Genomic DNA, 13,916 nt, shown 5'->3' on the forward strand with positions numbered 1-13,916 from the left:
TTTTGATCATATTTTCTATTCCGCTATTTAATCAAAACCTTTGGGTATAAACAATTAAATTGCGGGATAGTCTGTGTCGGTACGTGTGAGATACACCTTTCCAATTTTTGGGGCGCATCTCATACTGCCGAGGATTTGAGGGTGCTTCAGTCTGCTTCCTGCCTGTTCCGAACTCCTCCTACTCCTCATCCTGCCTTTAGGGTACAAAAAATTGTAATCGGGGCCTAGATTGTGTTTGTACGTGTGAGATACACCGTTTTGTAAAATTTGTCCTATTCCGCTATTCAATATACACCCTGTTTGAGTGTAAAAAATTAAATTGCGGGATAGTCTGTATCGCTACATGTGAGATACACCTTTTTAAATTTGTTTGGCGCATCTCCTTCTACCGCCGAGGATTGCAGGGCGCTTCAGTTTGCCTCCTTTTCCCAACTCCTCCTACTCCTCTTCCTCATCCTGCCTTTAGGGTACAAAAAATTGTAATCGGGGCCTAGTCTGTGTTTGTACGTGTGAGATACACCATATTATAACATTTTTCCTATTCCGCTATTCAATATACACCCTTTTGGAGTGTAAGAAAATTAAATTACGGCATAGTCTGTATCGGTACGTGTGAGATACACCTTTTAAATTTGTTTGGCGCATCTCCTTCCACCGCCAAGGATTGCAGGGCGCTTCAGTTTGCCTCCTTTTCCCAACTCCTCCTACTCCTCTTCCTCATCCTCCCTTTAGGGTACAAAAAATTTTAATCGGGGCCTAGTCTGTGTTTGTACGTGTGAGATACACCGTTTTTTATCCTTTTTCCTATTCCGCTATTCAATATACACCCTTTTGGGGTAAAAAACATTAAATTGCGGTACAGTTTGCATATTTGACTGTCAGATACACCCGTGCGATACTGTTGTTGTTTTGTTCCGCTATTCAATAAACACCATTCTAGGGCAAGATCATAAATTACAGAAATATGAGGAGACCGTCAAATAGGGGCCGTGGCCTGGGTCGTGGTGCTGCTGGTAGAGCTCCTGTTGCAAGGAGAGGACGTGGTCGATCTGTGCCAGCTACACGCACAAGTGAAACACCTTCTTCAAGTGTGAGTAGGCGACAGAACCTGCAGCAGTATTTGGTAGAGCATAATGCGCCTCTAGACGTGATGAGGCCTGAAGAAGTACAGGCGATAGTAGATTGGGTTGCTGACAGTGCCTCCAGTTCCTTCACATTGTCTCCCACCCAGTCTACTGCAGAAAGGTCAGAGTTGGCACCTGCAGCCAATGTCCAACCGTCTTTCACCTCACCCCCTTGGAAATCAGGAAAACAGTCTGAGCCCCAAGCCATACAGCAGTCTCTTCTTCTTTTTGAGGACTCTGTTAGCAGGGTTTCCCAGGGACATCCACCTAGCCCTGCCCCAGAAGTGGAAGAGATTGAGTGCAGCGATGCCCAACCACTTATTTCTCAAGATGAGTACATGCAAGGACCATCACAGCACGTCTCCGATGATGAAGAAATGCAGGTGCCAACTGCTGCGGCGTTCAGAATTGTGGAGACCGACAAGGAGGGCAGGGGTGAAGACTGGGTGGAAGATGATGTGGAGGACGATGAGGTCCTCGACCCCACATGGAATGAACGTCATGCAGGTGATCTGAGTAGTTTGGAGGAAGAGGCGGTGGTCGCACACAGCAGAAGAGGGAGCAGGGTGCAGAAGCGGAGCGCCCGTGCCCTAGACACTACGCCCGCTACTGCCCAACGCAGCAAGGGAACGAGCGCACCAAAGTCAGCTCAAAGGAGTTCTCTAGCGTGGAAGTTCTTTAGAAAATGTGCTGATGACAGGACACGAGTGGTTTGCACCCTGTGCAATCAGAGCCTGAAGCGAGGCATAAACCCTCTCAACCTGAGCACAACCTGCATGATCAGGCATCTAAGTGCAAAGCACGAGCTGCAGTGGAGTACACACCTTCAAAACCAAGAAACGTCTCTGGCTCATCCTGCTTCCTCTTCTGCTGCAGTCTCGGCCGCTCCAGCCACATCTGTAGTGATACCGGCACCTGCCACCCCGCAAACAGAGGATCTGTCAGCAACACCACCACCTGGGTCACCAACCATCTCCACAATGTCCCGTGGAAGCGTTCAGCTTTCCATCTCCCAAACACTTGAGAGGAAGAGGAAGTACCCCCCTACCCACCCGCGATCCCTGGCCCTGAATGGCAGCATTTCAAAATTCTTGGCCTTTGAAATGCTGTCATTCCGTCTGGTGGAGACGCACAGTTTTAAAAACCTTATGTCGGTGGCTGTCCCACAGTACGTCTTGCCCAGCCGCCACTACTTTTCCAGGCAAGCCATCCCTTCCCTGCACAACCAAGTGGGGGAAAAATCAGGTGTGAACTGCGCAACGCCATCTGTGCCAAGGTCTACCTAACTACTGATACCTGGACCAGTAAGCACGGTCAGGGGCGTTATATCTCCCTAACAGCACACTGGGTAAATGCAGTCGCGGATGGGCCTGAGGCGGATAGCAATTTGGCACATGTCCTTCCACCACCGAGGATTGCAGGGCGCTTCAGTTTGCCTCCTGTTCCTAACTCCTCCTACTCCGCTTCCTCATCCTCTACCGCCTCCTCATCCGGACAGCGTAACACCTTCACCACCAACTTCAGCATGGCCAGGGGTAAACGACAGAAGGCAGTTTTAAAACTTGCCTGTTTGGGGGAAAAACCACACACCGCGCAGGAGTTGTGGAGGAGCATGGAACAGCAGACAAATGAGTGGTTGCTGCCAGCGAGCCTCAAGCCCGGCCTGGTGGTGTGCGATAACGGGCGAAATCTCATAGCAGCTCTGGGCCTAGCCGGTTTGACGCACATCCCTTGCCTGGCACATGTGCTGAATTTGGTGGTGCAGAGGTTCCTTAAAAATTACCCCGATATGTCAGAGCTGCTGCAGAAAGTGCGGGCCGCCTGTGCGCACTTTCGGCGTTCTCACCCTGCTGCTGCTCGCCTGTCAGCGCTGCAGCCTAACTTCGGCCTTCCCGCTCACCGCCTCATATGTGACGTGCCCACAAGGTGGAACTCCACCTTGCACATGCTGCAAAGACTGTGCGAGCAGCAGCAGGCCATAGTGGAGTTTCAGCTGCAGCACGCACGCGTGAGTCGCTCTGCGGAACAGCACCACTTCACCACCAATAACTGGGCCTCCATGCGAGACCCGTGTGCCTTGTTGCACTGTTTTGAGTACTCCACCAACATGGCCAGTGCCGATGACGCCGTTGTCAGCTTAACTATCCCACTTCTATGCCTCCTTCAAAAAACAATTCGGGCGATGATGGAAGAGGATGTGGCACAGGATGAGGAGGAGGAGGAGGAGGAGGAGGAGGAGGATAAAGAGGTAACATTTCCAAAGCTTTCAGGGCAGTTATTCACAAGGGGCTCCGAGGGTGGGTTCCTGCACACACAAACGCCAGGGACACAATTGTCCAGCAGCGGCACAGTTCTGGAGGATGAGGAGGATGAGGAGGAGGAGACGGAGGAGGAGATGGAACCATGTTCACAGCAGGGTGGCACCCAGGCCAGCTCATGGCCATCACTGGTGCGTGGCTGGGGGGATACAGAGGACACGGACGATACACCTCCCACAGAGGACAGCCTTTCGTTGCCTCTGGGCAGCCTGGCACACATGAGCGATTACATGCTGCAGTGTCTCCACAACGACCGCCGAGTTGCCCACATTCTAACTTGTGCTGATTACTGGGTGGCCAAGCTGCTGGATCCCCGTTACAAGGACAATGTACCATCCTTAATTCACTCACTGGAGCGCGATCGCAAGATGCGCGAGTACAAGCGCACGCTGGTAGACGCGATGCTGCTGGCATTCCCACCTGACAGCGGGGCCACAGTGGAAGCACAAGGCAGAGGAGGAGGAGGAGGAAGAGGTCGCCAACGCAACCAGGAAGAAGGCAGGGTTAGCATGGCCGAAATGTGGAAAAGCTTTGTCAGCACGCCACAACAAACAGCAGCAGCACCAGCAGCTCATATGGAACGTCTTAGCAGGAGGCAGCATTTCACCAACATGGTGGAGCAGTATGTGTGCACACGCCTAGACGTACTGAATGAGGGGTCTGCCCCCTTCAACTTCTGGGTCTCCAAGTTGGGCACATGGCCTGAGCTTGCCCTTTACGCCTTGGAGGTGCTGGCATGCCCTGCAGCCAGTGTATTATCTGAACGGGTATTTAGCACGGCTGGGGGCGTTATCACAGACAAGCGCAGCCGCCTGTCCAGAGACAATGTGGACAAGCTCACGTTCATTAAAATGAACCAGGCATGGATCCCACAGGACTTTTCCGTACCTTGTGCAGAATAACGATGGATACCGACCTTACCCAGCCATTGTTCCATTTTTGCTCTTTCTCACTCTTTTGGGGTGTACCCTCATTTAAAATTTGTGAAAAGAAGCAGTGTTGGCTACCTCGTCCTCCTCAGGGCCAGATTAACGTAGGGGCTATTGGAGCTGCAGCTCCAGGCCCCTACCTTTTATATAGGCCCCGGGTTGGCCATATTCACTGTTACCACTCTTCTGTCACTTGTAAACACAGAAGTCTGGCTTCTATGCTCGCTTCCCCAGGCAGCTCCCTCAGAACCTCCCCACACAGCACGAAGGCCGGACAAGGAGGGACAGTTGCCGATGCATGGATGTGTTTATGGGCTTCAGAGACAGCATCCCATGTTGTATTAGGCATGCATGGCTGCACCCTTCCTCCTCTGGGTGCATGCCAAGGCACGGCCCTTAAGGCCCTTCAAAATCCTCAGCACCAAGCCCATGATGCTCTTAATCCGGCCCTGGTCCTCCTCCACCGCCGCTTCCACCTACACCGCCCATAGGTGTGCGCAGCCTATTGCATTAGGGTGTGCACCCCAAAGTTGAAATACACATGCATGTGTTTGCCTACATGTACATGGCTCGATACATTACTCTCCCTGCTGGCAAAGAGAAATAGAGCAGAGCAGGTCCGAGGGAGATCTTTCCCATCTCCTCACTGGTAAACAGAGCGATAATGCTATGTGCCCTAGGTGATTAGGGTGTGCCCAGGCACATCCGGCACACCCTGTGCGCACGCCTATGAGACTGCCACATCCACCACCACCTCAACCTCCCTCCTACTCCATATGGGCCTCGTCCTTCAGAGATGAAGAACATTGTTTTATTTTTCTGGTTTTTTTTGTTGTTTTAAGTTATTTCCCATCCACATTTGTTTGCAGAGCACTTGCCATGCTCTTAACAACGTTTTGCTGCCATTTGCAGCACTCTAGCCCTTTCCATTGGTGTTTTAGAGCCATTTTAGTGTCTGAAAGTTCGGGTCCCCATTGACTTCAATGGGGTTCGGTGTCCGGGAAAAGTTCGGCAAAAGTCCGGGACACGGACCCGGACTTTTTTTTAAAGTTCGGCCGAACCCGCCGAACACGGACATCCAGGTGTCCGCTCAACTCTAGTTGAGACAAACCATTTAACAATGACAGGGTACTTACTATGTTCAGCCTTTATTTATGTTAAACCTTTATCCCAAAAGGAAAAAATTGTTGCTGTAACTGCCTAAAAATAATTTTAGCTTTAAATAGTCAAGTGCATCTAACACTGGTGTACAAAATTTGTTTCTGTTGCTCATCCATCCAGAGTGGGAACACTCAAAGGCAGGAAGTATTTTGACTGGCCAGAACAATAGGTGAACAAACAGGAAAAAATTAAGACAAAAAAAAAATGTAACCAACCCATTTAAGGCCTTGTAAGCTGCAATATATACCATTTTTTTTTGGGGGGGGGGGGGGTTTCCCGACTGTTGGCTGTCAGATGGAAGTGATCCAGCAGCTGTGCACTTTACTGGGAGGACAGGGGAGACATCACGGGTCATTAAAGAGAGCCTGTCACCAACATGAAATAATTAACACCAATATGGCTCCGCTCCTATCACACCTATATATGTGTAAGTGTAAAATACATATAAGTGTGTGTGTATATATATACCCCTATACAGAAGTTCAGATGTTTTGCCTGCCTCCAAAGACCCCAAAAAAATGCCCAAAAAAACGCCTGCTGCAAAAACACACCTGGGCTTTTTTTTTTTGGCGCAGGTGTTTTTTTGGGCATTTTTTTGGGTTCTTTGGAGGCAGGCAAAACATCTGAACTTCTGTATAGGGGTATATATGTACACACACACTTATATGTATTTTACACGTACACATATATAGGTGTGATAGGAGCGGAGCCATATTGGTGTTAATTATTTCATTAGCGCAAGTATAGTGTTCTGCTACTTTCACACCTATATATGTGCAGGTGTATATAAACAGACATGTGTGTGTATATATACCCCTATATAAATGTTCAGATGTCATGCCTGACTCCAAACATGTCCTCAAAAAATCCCTATAAACGCCTGCAGCCAAAAAGCAGGCTGACAGGCGAGAAGCCATATCAGTGCTCTGAAAGTGACCTAAGAGAAACGATCTTTTCTCTATAGCGGCCACCCTGATATGGAAGGGTTTTGTCACCCTGCCATAGCAGTCAGAGTCAGTTAACCCTACACTACACTACGGTCCCTTTACACTTAACACTTTCCCTACAGAAACTAAATTATTAAAGCTAACTATAGTGGAAAATAGCACCCTAACTACACTAGATATCCCTTTCCTCACACTAAAAATTGCTAAATGACACTTTGTAGCAGAAGTAACAAAACTGCTTCCACTCTCTTCCATGTCCCTGTATAACAATGCTAGGAATTTGGCGGGGGCTATCTTATATACTGGGGGGCGTATTCACTAATGATTGGCCTAGGGACCCCCTAGTCACTCCAATCACATTCCTAGCATTCTCCTGCCCCCTCAATTGGCTTTTACTAATGGTCCTGGTCCAATCACAGGCTTTTAAAGGCCATTTCCTGTCCCATTGCATTTTGGTCGGTTCTGGTTGCCGAATTCCGAACTTTTTCAGCAAAAAGTTCTAAATTCGGACGAACCTCGAACAGCCAAGGTTCGGGTCGAACCGATGGTCGACCCGAACCGTTCGATCATCCCTACTGGGGAGGCTAGGAGCCGGGGCATCTCTCACTATTTCCTCCGTCAGCAGCATTTTACATCCCCGGCCATTCCATCCAAGATCAATCAATAATGCAGCGCCAAAGTGACAGTTAAATAAACAGTGAAAGTTAATTAAGTGTAAACATGAGGAAGTCACAAGATCAACAAATGTAAAAAAAAATAAAAAATATGTGAAATTCTCTAAATTGTGAATCAAGAAATTATATACTCACACATCAAAATATATACTTAATAATTAGTACATAAAAAATAATGATGAGTGAAAAAAAGTCCCAATATAAATGATCCTTTAAATGCTGTGCTCAGAAACAGGTGCTCAAAAAAAGTCTCAATATAAATAATCCTTTTGTGCTGTGCTCAAAAGACAGGTGCTGGTGCTCTGTGTGAAAGTGCTTACTAGCAGCTCACCTCAATAATAGACCATACCTCCCAACAGTCCTGGATCCTGCAGGACTGTTCCACATTTACAACAGTGTCCCGCTGTCCCGCTGATTCAGGCTGTGTCCCGCAGCCACTTAAACCCGCACCCGTCCTCCCTTAGCATTAGCATGGCCGCGCCCGCTAGTATTAGAAGACTATGTTTACACAGCGGTGTCCTCGGCTTTGCCTTATCTTCGCCCACTCCCTCGCTATTGGAAGCCTGCACAATTCCCTGGGCTTTGCCACTAAGCCCCGCCGACTCCAGGAAGCTTGTGTAAGCCAGGGGAGGCGTGTGCTCTCAAGGAAGGAATACGGGGGGGGTGTATGGAGCTGGGGTGGATGGAGCTGGGGGGTGTATGAAGCTGGGGGGGATGGATGGACCTAAGGGATGGATTGACCTGGGGGAGGGATTAAGCCAGGGGGGTGTATGGAGCTTGGGTGGGCATTTGGGGTGGATGTAGCTGGGGGGGTGTTTGGAGCTGGGGGGGTGGATGGACCTGGGGAGATGGATGGACCTGGGGGAGGGATTTAGACAGGGGGGGTGTATGGAGCTGGGGTGGGCACTTGGGGTGGATGTAGCTGGGGGAGGGATGTAGCTGGGGGGTGGATGGACCGGGGGTATGTGTGGAGCTGGGGTGGGCATTTGGGGTGGATGGAGCTGGGGGAGGTGTGGAGCTGGGGGGTAGATGGAGTTTTGTTGGGTATTTGGGGTATATGAAGCTGGGGTGGGAGTTTGGGATGGATAGAGCTGGGATGGGAGGTTGGGAAGGGGGTGAATGTAGCTGGGGGGGTGGATGGAGCTGAGGGAGGGATGTAGCTGGGGGGGGTGGATGGAGCTGGGGTGGGCATTTGTGGTGTATGGAGCTGGGGGGTAGATGGAGCTTTGTTGGGCATATGGGGTATGTGGAGCTGGGCAGGGTGTTTGGGATGGATAGAGCTGGGACGGGAGGTTGGTAAGGGGGTGAATGTAGCTGAGGGGGGGGGTGGATGGAGCTTGGGGAGGGATGTATGGAGCTGGGGTGGGCATTTGGGGTGGATGGAGCTGGGGGGTGTATGGATCTGGGGTGGGCATTTGGGGTGGATGGAGCTGGGGGGTGTAGGGAGCTTGGGGGGGGGTTTGGTATGTAAGGAGCTGGGGGGTAGATGGAGCTTTGTTGGGAATTTGGGGTATATGGAGCTGGGGTGGGTGTTTGGGATGGATAGAGCTGGGATGGGAGGCTGAGGGGGGGGATGTAGCTGGGGGGGGTGGATGGAGCTAGGGGGGTGGATGGAGCTAGGGGGGTGTATGGAGCTAGGGTGGGCATTCGGGGTGTATGGAGCTGGGGGGGGGTTATGGAGCTGGGGTGGGCATTTGGGTGTATAGAGACGGTGAGGGGTTGGATGGAGCTGGGGTGGGCATTTGGGATGTATAGAGCTGGGGGGTGGTGGATGGAGCTGGGGTGGGCATTTGGGGTGTAAAGAGCTGGGGGGGGTGGATGGAGCTGGGGTGGGCATTTGGGGTGTATAGAGCTGGGGGGGTGGATGGAGCTGGGATGGGCATTTGGGGTGGATAGAGCTGGGGGTGGATGGTGTAGAGTCCGACCCCTGCATTCTGTACATTACACACTCCTGTCCCATGTACTCTGTACATTACATACTCCTGTCTCCTGCATTCTGTACATTACTTACTCCTGTCTCCTGCATTCTGTACATTAGATATTCCTGTCTCCTGCATTCTGTACATTACATACTCCTGTCTCCTGCATTTTGTACATTACACTCCGTAGACGACTGTTTAGTGGAAACGCGTCAGAGAGGAGCGCCGCATCGTCATCGCTAGTCGCCGAGGACCGCACTGCAGGCAGCCACGGCCTCTCCATCATCGGTATCGGTTTCCTGTGACCAATATTAGACTACTAAATGTAAGTGCATCGCATCTTTTTGTTTAATAAATCATCAAAGGTACTGCACTATGGTCTGATTTTGTTTTGTGAGACACATGTGGAAGCCCTCACCCGTGACAGCAGAGAGAGACACCCAGGAGTGTAGAGGACCGGGATTGAGATCTGACGCCGAGATAATAGTGAGACAATTGCCTTCCTATTGAGCGATCTGGTAAGAGGCCATACCTATTATCTGAGTGTTTTACGGTGACTTCCTGGAATCCCCAAGACACCACTGGGTTGACTATCCGCCCTTGACCTCTTTTTCTATGGTAAGGGGCTAATCCCCATTTAGGTGGTGGAACCCATCTGCACCCTACAGACCCAGGGGAACCCACTGTGTGGATTTCATCACAGCCTGTGTGGGAACAATTGGGACTTTATGCACCTCTTATCAGTCTATGGACTATACACCTAGGTGGCAATCACTGAATCATTGGACACTTTCTTTGAATAATTTTTTGCACACCTTGCGGTTTATGTTGTTATCACAATATTGATTTATCACCACCTATCTACCACGACATATTTATGTTCATGCACCAGGGTGCATAGTACTCACTGTACACCCAATCAAGTGCACATCAACCCAGGCACACACTACAGGTATACGGTAGACACTCACTCTAGTGTCATACCTATTTCCTGATTTGTGACACAAGTGAATTTTAGCGCACCTGATTTCTTTTCTTTATTCTTTATCACCATTTGGTTCTAAGGTAGCAGCTTATTCACATAACTGATCCTGCGCACATATATTCTTTATACACATTTGGGGTGAATAGAGCTGGTGGGGGGGTGGATGGAGCTGGGGTGGGCATTTGGGGTGTATAGAGCTGGGGGGTGGATGGAGCTGGGATGGGCATTTGGGGTGTATAGAGCTGGGGGAGTGGATGGAGCTGGGGTGGGCATTTGGGGTGTAAAGAGCTGGGGGGGTGGAGCTGGGATGGGCATTTGGGGTGTATAGAGCTGGGGGGGTGGAGCTGGGGTGGGCATTTGGGGTGTATAGAGCTGGGGGGGGTGGATGGAGCTGGGGTGGGCATTTGGGGTGTATAGAGCTGGGGGGGGGGTGGATGGGGGGTGGATGGAGCTGGGGTGGGCATTTGGGGTGTATAGAGCTGGGGGGGTGGATGGAGCTGGGATGGGCATTTGGGGTGGATAGAGCTGGGGGTGGATGGTGTAGAGTCCGACCCCTGCATTCTGTACATTACACACTCCTGTCCCATGTACTCTGTACATTACATACTCCTGTCTCCTGCATTCTGTACATTACATACTCCTGTCTCCTGCATTCTGTACATTACATATTCCTGTCTCCTGCATTCTGTACATTACATACTCCTGTCTCCTGCATTCTGTACATTACATACTCCTGTCTCCTGCATTTTGTACATTACACTCTCCTGCACTATATACACAATACTGTACATTATATACTTCTCACCAAAGTCTTCATTGTCTCAACAGTTGCTGGTTGCTATGCAGTCTCTGACTATTTTAAAGAAATTCTTCTTTAACCACTTAAGCCCCGGAAGATTTTACCCCCTTCCTGACCAGGGGATTTTTTGCGATTTTTTACTGCGTGACTTTAACGGACAATTGCGCAGTCGTGCGACGCTGTACCAAAACGAATTTCACGTCCTTTTTTTTCCCACAAACAGAGCTTTCTTTTGGTGGTATTTGATCACCTGTGCGATTTTTTGATCATGCGCTATAAACAATAAAAGAGCTTAAATTTCTCTATCGCTCATTGACAGACGTAGTCCTCGGTGATTCAGCACCTTCGGGTTATGCTGCCTCCACAGGAGTAGGACTAGACAGGAAATAAAAAATGCTCTGGCCATACCCTAGGGGCAGTCCCTGAGGGTATATCCTCTCTCTCCCTGCTACAGCACATCAGTTTTTTTCTGTCTAGTTAGGAGTAAGGACCTAGATACCTTGTTGTGATCTTCGGTCCTGGCAGGATTTTTTGCTTAAAAAGATTTTTAGATAGCTTTTTTTCTCCAGTGTTCCTGTGAGATCTTCAAGCAAGAAAGCTGAACTGGGCGACGGGCTGGGTGTTGAGATCCAGTGGTCACCCCAGTTCAGCCTACGAGCGCGTGCAGGCCATAGCTCCGCGCTGGGTCGGCCGCGACATAGTCCCACTGGACGGGGACTGACCCTGTGAGTTAAACGTCTCGCTGAAACGCCAAGGACCATGAGTCACGGCGTCCGGATTGGTCGACAGCCCTCCCACCCCGGTGGAGAGGGGTACTGTCAGGAGTTGGCGCCCGCCTGGTTCCGGTATGGTGAGTAGTATGTTCCCCCTTTCCCTCTGACGGGTCTTGTGGTGAACGCGGGCCCTCGCTGTATGGTAAGGATGAGTTTTTCCCTCTATCCTATAAACATGGCACAGATCCCCCTATTTTGAGTGTGATTTTTGCGTGCAAAAAGCCAGGAGGCTTGGTTTGGGAGCTGACAATCTAATTGTAAAAATGTTTAAAAGATTGTAATCAGCGGCAGTACTGGAATCTTGCTATGATATAATAAGTATCCTACCAGTCAGAAGCCAGGTATATGTAGACTGTCTCCCTAATCAGGTCTCCAGCAATAGCAGGCCTTCCGATGGCCCTACGGTCCGCCGGGGTTCGGTACCGCCGACCAGGCTAAATCCCCATGTAGAAGGGGTTGTGATCACGCCGCTATTGCGTGCAGCCGCCGCCATTGTTTTGCTAGATCGCACGAGGCCGCCATTTTGGCGTAGCCTCGTGTCTCCAGCATGAGAGCGGCCATGTTTGATGTGTCCCAAACACCTCGTGGAGCTTGGGGAGGCGCCGGAAGGCGTGCAGAGGGGCGGAGCCGCCTCCTTTCTTCCCGGGCAGCCAGCCAAGAGACTTCCTGTCGGTTTCAGACAGGGCTGAGACAAGTGCAGTGGGAAACTCTGAGAATCAAGTGGTGAGCCTGGGGGTCGATCTCTCTCTCTCTCTCTCGCTCGATAGGGGTCCCTAAGCAGCTAACACTGAGGGGCTTTGTGGCGCTGGGGGTCTAAAAAAAAAAAAAAAAAAGTTTTATTTTTGGATTGAAATTTCCGGATAGTAACTGGAATTATCATGGACCCTGCCACACAAGCACCCCCACCTGTTTCCCTCGAGGGGACCACGGGACCCGCCGGTGCACAGAGTATAGACGCATTTACATCAGTTTTGGAGTCTTTGGTGGCTCGGGTGGAGACGGCCTGCCAGGGACGTGGGTCAAGAAAGCGACCCCCGCCTACCCCTATATCATCTGACACCTCTGACTCAGATTCAGAGATGGTCACTGCAGTTGCAGGTCCCTCTGCAAGGGCTGTTATCTCAGGTAAAGTTCCCTCAGACAGTGAGGAGGACGTTCATTCTTCCGCCATAATTCGGGAAGAAGCATTGGTGGACGCACTAGTTGTGGCGGTGCGGGGAAACCTTAAGACTTGAGGTTTTACCGGCAGAGGCAACTGAAACAGAGATTCCCTGTGGTACTAACAAGCCCATCAAAATGGTGAAGGTTTTTCCTGTACCCAAGTGTTTTGATAATAAGATTAAGGTAGAATGGGAACATTCTAAGCGTACCTCTACTATTTCCAAGCGTATTGATAGACGTTATCCGTTTGAGGAATCCTTCATTAAGAAATGGACGGTACCACCGGTGGTGGACCCACCTATTTCCAGGCTGAATAAAGCCACGGTTATCCCAGTGGAGGAAACTTCGTCCTTTAAGGATCCAGTGGATCGAAAGGTGGAAGCGGAGTCCCGCATTATCTTCTCCCTGATAGGGTCAGCATTTAGACCAGTAATTGTTATTGGTCTAGTTTCCCAGACACTAACGGAATGGGCGAGACTGGTACGCCAAGACCTGAGGGGGAAAGATATCCCCCAGGGAACATCTGAATTAATGGAACAGATTATACAAGGACTACAGTTCGTCTGTGACGCAGCCTTGGATACTACTCCCCTATTAGGGCAAGCATCTATGTCAGCGGTAATCCTCAGACGTGTGCTGTGGTTAAAATGCTGGTCAGCAGACCTAGGTTCCAAAAAGACCTTGACGAATCTCCCCTTTCAGGGGAATCGTCTATTTGGTGCCACTCTAGATGAGATCATCAAGAATGCCACTGGGGGCAAGAGCACTTTCTTGCCACAAACGGCAAGAGCTAAAGGACCTCGTAACAAGCGCCCCATAAAGGGTTCGCACGCCCGGCTGGAACAAGCGGGAAAGGCAAGGATCCTCCAGGCGGGTTCAAAAGGGGCTGGTCGGACAAACAAAAGACCGACTCAGCCAAACCCGAAGCAAAGAATTACACAGCCTGAAGGTGCGCCCCCACCCGGGTTGAGGGTGGGGGGACGTCTTCACCGGTATTCAGGGCATTAGATCGAGCATCGATCACTGTTACCGGTGCGATTCTTCCCTTCCAACATTTAAGTACTACAGGGAGTGGCAGTTACCGTTCCCTGAACAGATCTTTTTCTTTACCTTTTCCAAAGATTAG

General features: G+C 50.3%; 1 protein-coding gene across 2 annotated transcripts in view; it reads right to left on the minus strand.

Annotated features, from left to right (window-relative positions):
- NALCN (sodium leak channel, non-selective) overlaps positions 1-13,916 on the minus strand; it is an 897,007-nt gene that overhangs the window by 836,940 nt on the left and 46,151 nt on the right. The window lies entirely within an intron of this gene.

The sequence above is a fragment of the Pelophylax lessonae genome, assembly GCF_965119305.1.
Source record: "Pelophylax lessonae genome assembly, chromosome: 2".
NCBI lineage: Eukaryota > Metazoa > Chordata > Amphibia > Anura > Ranidae > Pelophylax > Pelophylax lessonae.